The sequence below is a fragment of the Perissodus microlepis genome, chromosome 14 (genome assembly GCF_051167445.1).
Source record: "Perissodus microlepis isolate ML-2025 ecotype Zambia chromosome 14, ASM5116744v1, whole genome shotgun sequence".
NCBI lineage: Eukaryota > Metazoa > Chordata > Actinopteri > Cichliformes > Cichlidae > Perissodus > Perissodus microlepis.
In genome coordinates this window covers 6,638,729-6,644,728 of record NC_140474.1, presented here as the reverse complement: position 1 = coordinate 6,644,728, position 6,000 = coordinate 6,638,729, and positions in this window count along the sequence as shown.

Below are 6,000 nucleotides of genomic sequence, written 5' to 3'. Positions count from 1 at the left end.
TAATTCCAATTCCTTACATACTATCTTTGGATGCGTAACCAACATGACAACAAGCTTCTATTCATATCCTGCAACTTTGTTCAAGTTGTCATCTGATAATGTTGCACAAGTCAGTGGTTCAGTAACAACGTTTTGTCTGTGCCTGTAGAGTGTAAAGCAGCTAATGCCTAAGTGTGTTGCAATTCCTTGCATTCCAAGAATTATTACATAAGACATCTGCTGTATCACAGTTGACCTTAATGTCCAGTCATGAGAAGTGGAAGCAGCAAGACAGATCTGGTCTGAGATGTGGTTCTTGTCTGGTTCCAAAAGTAGTGAATAAAAAAGTTCAGCCAACCATATAAGGATGTATGTAAGGATAATGTATTCACTGTCAAATGACAGTATAATAAGCTCTGTTTACAATTCATGTATATGTTTGTGTTTCTTTCTTTTCCAGGCCGTTGCTCATTATGCACAGGCAGCAGATAACTACAGAGGTGAAGAATCCACAAGGCAACTGTTTTAAATAAGCACTGTTATCTTTTGCTTTTAGGGAAGTTGTATGTAAATGTAAATGTGTAAAGACACTATGATTGCTGCTCATTTGCATGTGTAAAAATAATCCCTATTACATCTATATAGCAAGTAGCTCATGCATCAGACTGCTCTAAATACTCTGTTTCAGATTTTGGCTCTGTGTGACATCAACGAGAGCAAACATTTTTAATCTGGTCATATTTGGCACGCAGCTGCACCCACCAGCTCTTCCAACTTTCTGTTCAGGCGTGGCAATCCATCAAAAGGAAGTTGGCCTGAAACTGGTCATTGTTGACAATTAAATATGGGGAAGCACCAGTGCCCTGTATAAGGTAACCAAGAAGGAATTTGAACTGTGAATCGTGTAAAGTTACTCTAGTGGAGTCCAAGTCCAGTATAAATAAAGTATGGAACTGCAAATCAGAACTAAAGGGTCTTGATTTTTAGGTTGGAACTCATGCAATGGACAGTACGCTTCTGAATATGGAACTCTTATCTGCTGATAATATGCAGACACTGTAATACAATCCTTTAATTTTGATGATCATCCTGTCTCATGCCATTAAGACATTTAAAAACAAATACAAGAACTTTAAAAAAGATTCCTAAATTGTACAGGATGTACAGTGTACAGTGGAGTGAAATTACAATGGAGGTAATGTGCTCAGACTTTTTATGTGCCAGTAGCATTTTGCACAACCTGCAGATGCCTGATGGACGCATGGCTAACCCCACAGTAAAGCATGTTCCAGCCTAGATGTAACAAAGGCATAAATTAAGGTCTCAAATAGCTGCCTTGATAAAATAGGCTTTATTTTGGCTTACCGTCTCAAATAAAGAAAGCTAGATCTTACAACAGCTCTAACCTGGCTTTCAAGTTTAAGATCTGCTATCCATTTTAACTCCCAGATTAGTAATGATCAGTTAATGTCCTCCTTGCCATACTCCTTTTGTCATCTAGGGTCAAAAATGACCCCACCTCATTTGAGAGTGTTTTTAAAGTAAAATCTTAATCAATTCTGTGTTACACCTTAGTTTTACTTAAAACCAGCACAACCACAAAATTTCCCTTCATTTTGCAATTTAGGGCCACCAGACCTTGTTTCCATAAAAGTATACCCTATTTTTGAGTGAAAATAAAATGAGACAATAAAATATTAACATTTTTAGATTATTTTGACTATTTGACTAACCACAGAGTGCTATATGTTGAACTTTAATGAGAATAATCACACCTGCTGTCCTCTGGGGTCAAAACGGACCCAATCTGGTTTCATTGATACTTAAATGATATGCAGCGGATATTTCACCCACTTTTAATTAAAACTTAATTCAAACATTTTGACACTATTTCTTTATTCTATTTCAAATTTAAGTCTGATAAAACAGCAGTCTGGTAAAAAAGAAAAATCAAGTCATCAGTTATTGAGATTATAGTTAACAACCAGAGTCGGTTGCTTTGGCAGATTATCACAGACCGGTATGTCAAAGTTAATTTAGGAAGCTGTTTTAAAACCACTTCAAGTTTTTTACTGGCAGCAAATAATCACATCTGTTGTCCTCTGGAGTCAAAAATGACTCTATCTGGTTTGACTATTGATAAAGCATAAAGTATAAAATATCATCCATCTCTGTGTTTCAAGGTTTTATTCAACTTTATTCCAACTCACTACCTGACAATTTCTGTGTTTTGGCATGGTATGACACCAGGGCATGGGTCTTAGTGAAGGCAAACTTTCATAAGAACCAAGCCGTGTCCAAATTTGGCACAAGTGCAGGAGGAAGCTCAGGTTTATTCCTCTGTACTGGTCCCACCATGTACAGCTTTCTTTTCAGCAGTTCCAGGCCAAGGGCATATGAAGTAAACAAGTTGTCACAGGTGGTCATTTTCTTTTGGAGACCTTCTCTAATGATAAGGGCAACTTGCGTGCCCTGACTGCAGGCCAGCAATGTGCCATCATAGTCTAGCATGTTCCATGTACAGCTGGGCTTGGCATCACATACTGCCCGTATTTTTATCTCATAGTTCCCCGGTTTACTTGGAATGCCTGTAGTTGCATTCGATCCACCTTTCTTCATCTCTTATTGTCCCTCCTTGTTTGTCATTGAGTTGGCTGTAGAGCAGGTCATCTACTAATTGGATGGAGCCTACTTGAACATATTTCAGATTCTTCCTCCTCCTCATCATCATCAATTTCCTTCACTTTATACCTTTCTTCCACTTCTGCAGAGAAAGAAGTAGCATGTCGTCTAAATATTGGCTATATTTTCCTTATCTTCTAACCCTGGATCCTCCTCATCAGTTGATTCTTCCTCCTGATTATATTACAGGAAAATATATGCATTGTTCTTCTGGTCATTCCTTTTTGCACAACATGGTAAAAAAACAAATTAGCACGCAAGCCTCAAGTGCAATGTAGAGCACCTGCCTCCTCATTATACTGCCTGTTTTGTTGTTGTTATGACCACTGTTTGACCCCACACATCAATGATCCAAGATCAAAGATGTTTGAAAGCAGTATGGTGTGACAATATGACCCTTTGCACCATTTTGTACTGTCCTCAGAGGACAACAGGTGTTATTAGATTCAATTAAAAAACCCATAAACCAATAAAAATATGCAAAACTTATTCTAATCATGCATAGCATAGTATTGAATAACTTATTTTCAGACCATTTGATGAATAAAAAACACATTTTGATGGCAAAAGATTTCTTTGGGGGTCAAAAATTACCCCAGAACAACAGTGGGGTTAAACCGAAATATAGGATAAACTTTCTTAATCTTTCAATTCAGATCAGTATCATTCCAAATGTCTCTTACTATTTAAGATTTTTAAAGGACCAGTACAGTTTAATATCTCATATGTTTTACATGCCACCTTAGAGGCAATGATGCCTTAAGGCAAGTTCTGCTGCTCAGAAACACTAAAAATGTCATTATTGTAGTTCTATCACCACACAGAAGTAATGAATGTACCCAAGTCACAATAAAATTCATGCAAACAAATGCAACTTGTTTTCTTCACAGCTACCATGTTAGATTTACAGAATTTATATAATTTCTGATGATATGAAACACAAAAGACCTTGATGATGAGCAAAGCAGGCAACTACCAACAATATGATCCCCATACTCTGCCAGGATAAGCAATGCATCTTATACAACACCACACAGTGTGGGCACTAACAATATATTCTCTACATTTCATTTAGTTTCTTCATTTGTCAGAAAGCTGGACTCATACTCCTGCTGCTCTTTATTTACATTACACTGGGCATTGTGAAGAGGAAACTGCAGCACCAGGATAGTTATAGTTAAGTAAAACAAATCTAAGAACTAGCTAAAATGATTTTGTGAATCTGGAAAACTAGCTAAAAATAAAATATTCTTAGTTTTAGTACTTTTTTTTTTTTTTTTTTAGTTTGGATGCACACGTTTGCTGAAACTTTGGATGTCTAGAAGACTTTGAGTCAACTGATTTCACAATATTGAATTTTTTTCTTAAATCTCTCCTATGGGATGTGCTTTCCACATATTAATACTTTTTAAAAAAAAAACTTTTAACATTTTCAGACTAATTAATTCTAAATTGATCTGTACAGAAACATTTAAGTGATCAATCATCACATATCAAAATGGTTTATCAGAATTGGGTGTGCCGATTAGGGTAGTGGTGTGCCTCGCCTAGAATTATACGTTGCACAAACAAAGGCACAAAGACTGCTAAAACATTGCTGTGTAAGTAGTGAAGCCTGTAGTGAATCGGTTTTGTTAAATCGAATCAAACATTCTGGCCAATTCAGCATTATGGAGAAAAAATGTGTAGGCAGAGATGGTTTGTTATTAGGCCCTTGCCAGATACCATCCTGAAAAGCGCAGGCATGTTTTTTCTTCCAAAGCTGTTTCTCTGCATCAGTGGAAACCTGTTGCATAGCAGTGAGGGAGGGAGGTATGTCACTCTTCAAGGAGTTTTGTGTGTGTGTGTGTGTGTGTGTGTGTGTGTGTGTGTGTGTGTACGTGTCACCTCCTGCTCAGCTCCTGCTCGAGGAAGTACATCTGCCCTGTAGAAACTGGGTTAGGTTTGCTAGTGTGAGCTTGCCACACAGCAACAGCCTTTGGCAGAAGAACAGGATCTACCAGTGAAGCCACTTTGTAGTGGTGTTGATGCTGTTTTAACTTTAGCCAGTTTTCATCGTTCAGTGAGGGCAACCAACTCAGCAGTGTGCAAGACTTACATGAGAAGGCAGAGAACCAGATTTACTCCATACTGTGTGGAAACTGCATAGCTCACTGGATTCTGACCAGTCGCTGGATGTCAAGATGGTGAACAATCTACAATAATAACAAAATCAGGTTTAAAGGCAATAGGTGTCTCAGAGAGAACTGCGTGAGGGGAACATGCTTCATTTAGCACAGAAACACAATTATGCTACTTCCCTTCTCCAACAGCAGGCAACATTGTGGACTTTTGTTCTGAAAGAATAAGAGAAGTTGAATGGAGAACAAGACAGGTCAGATCAGAGTAATCAGCAATATCACATTAGGTTCTTCACAGCCCTCTTATCTGCAATGGCAGCTTGTATACAGTGAGGAAGTCCTGCTGCAACAGGATCTAGATTTGCTGAAAAATAGGTCAAAGATCGTTGTCAGTCTCCATGATGCTGTAACAAAACAGAAGACATACAACCACATTAACTGTCTGTGTGAAAGACCTGGTGGGGTCAGCCAGACCCAAGGTGGTTGCAGACTGCAGAGCAAGTTTTAAATGAATCAAAAAAAGCTTGCTCAGTTTCCCATGCACAACAGTGTGCAAAGTGGTGTTTCCAAAACAACATAGTTGGGGATAAATGTGAGAGAGTAGAAGCACATTCCTAGAAAAGACACTTGCTTCTTCGTTACAGGTTTTGCTATTTTATGAATCGTTTCAACACAATTGGGTGAAACGGAGTTGCCCTTAGCTGTGATCACATGACCCAAAAAGTTGATCTGTTGCTTAAGTCTAGAAAGACAGACTTTGTGTCTCATCTGTAACATCACAATGTCAACATCACATTGTTTTTTTTTTATTTGGGCTGCAGATTAAATTCTCAAAATACAACAAGAGAGTTGAAGTGATTTGTCACTCATCTGTTGCAGTGATTCTGAACTCAAATCATTGTAAAAGGTGGGAGCCTCACAGTAGCCGAGACACAGGCAAGTGTGTGTGTGTGTGTGTAACCTTTCCCCTTAAGATTAAGGTAAATGAATACTGCGTCCCAGAAAAAAGAACCAAAGAAAACCAGCAAACATCAGGAGGCAGCTGAGAAAAGATGGTGTAAGGATTTGGAACATTGGAAGCCGGACTGATCGTGGAACGATCAATCCTGCTTCCCTCAAAGACCCAAAAATGGGGGTAATAGTAGGGGGAAAAGGCAATTTAATGGCTATTGTTGTTGGTGAGGCCTATAATCACATTTTGGGATAATCAATGAGGTCT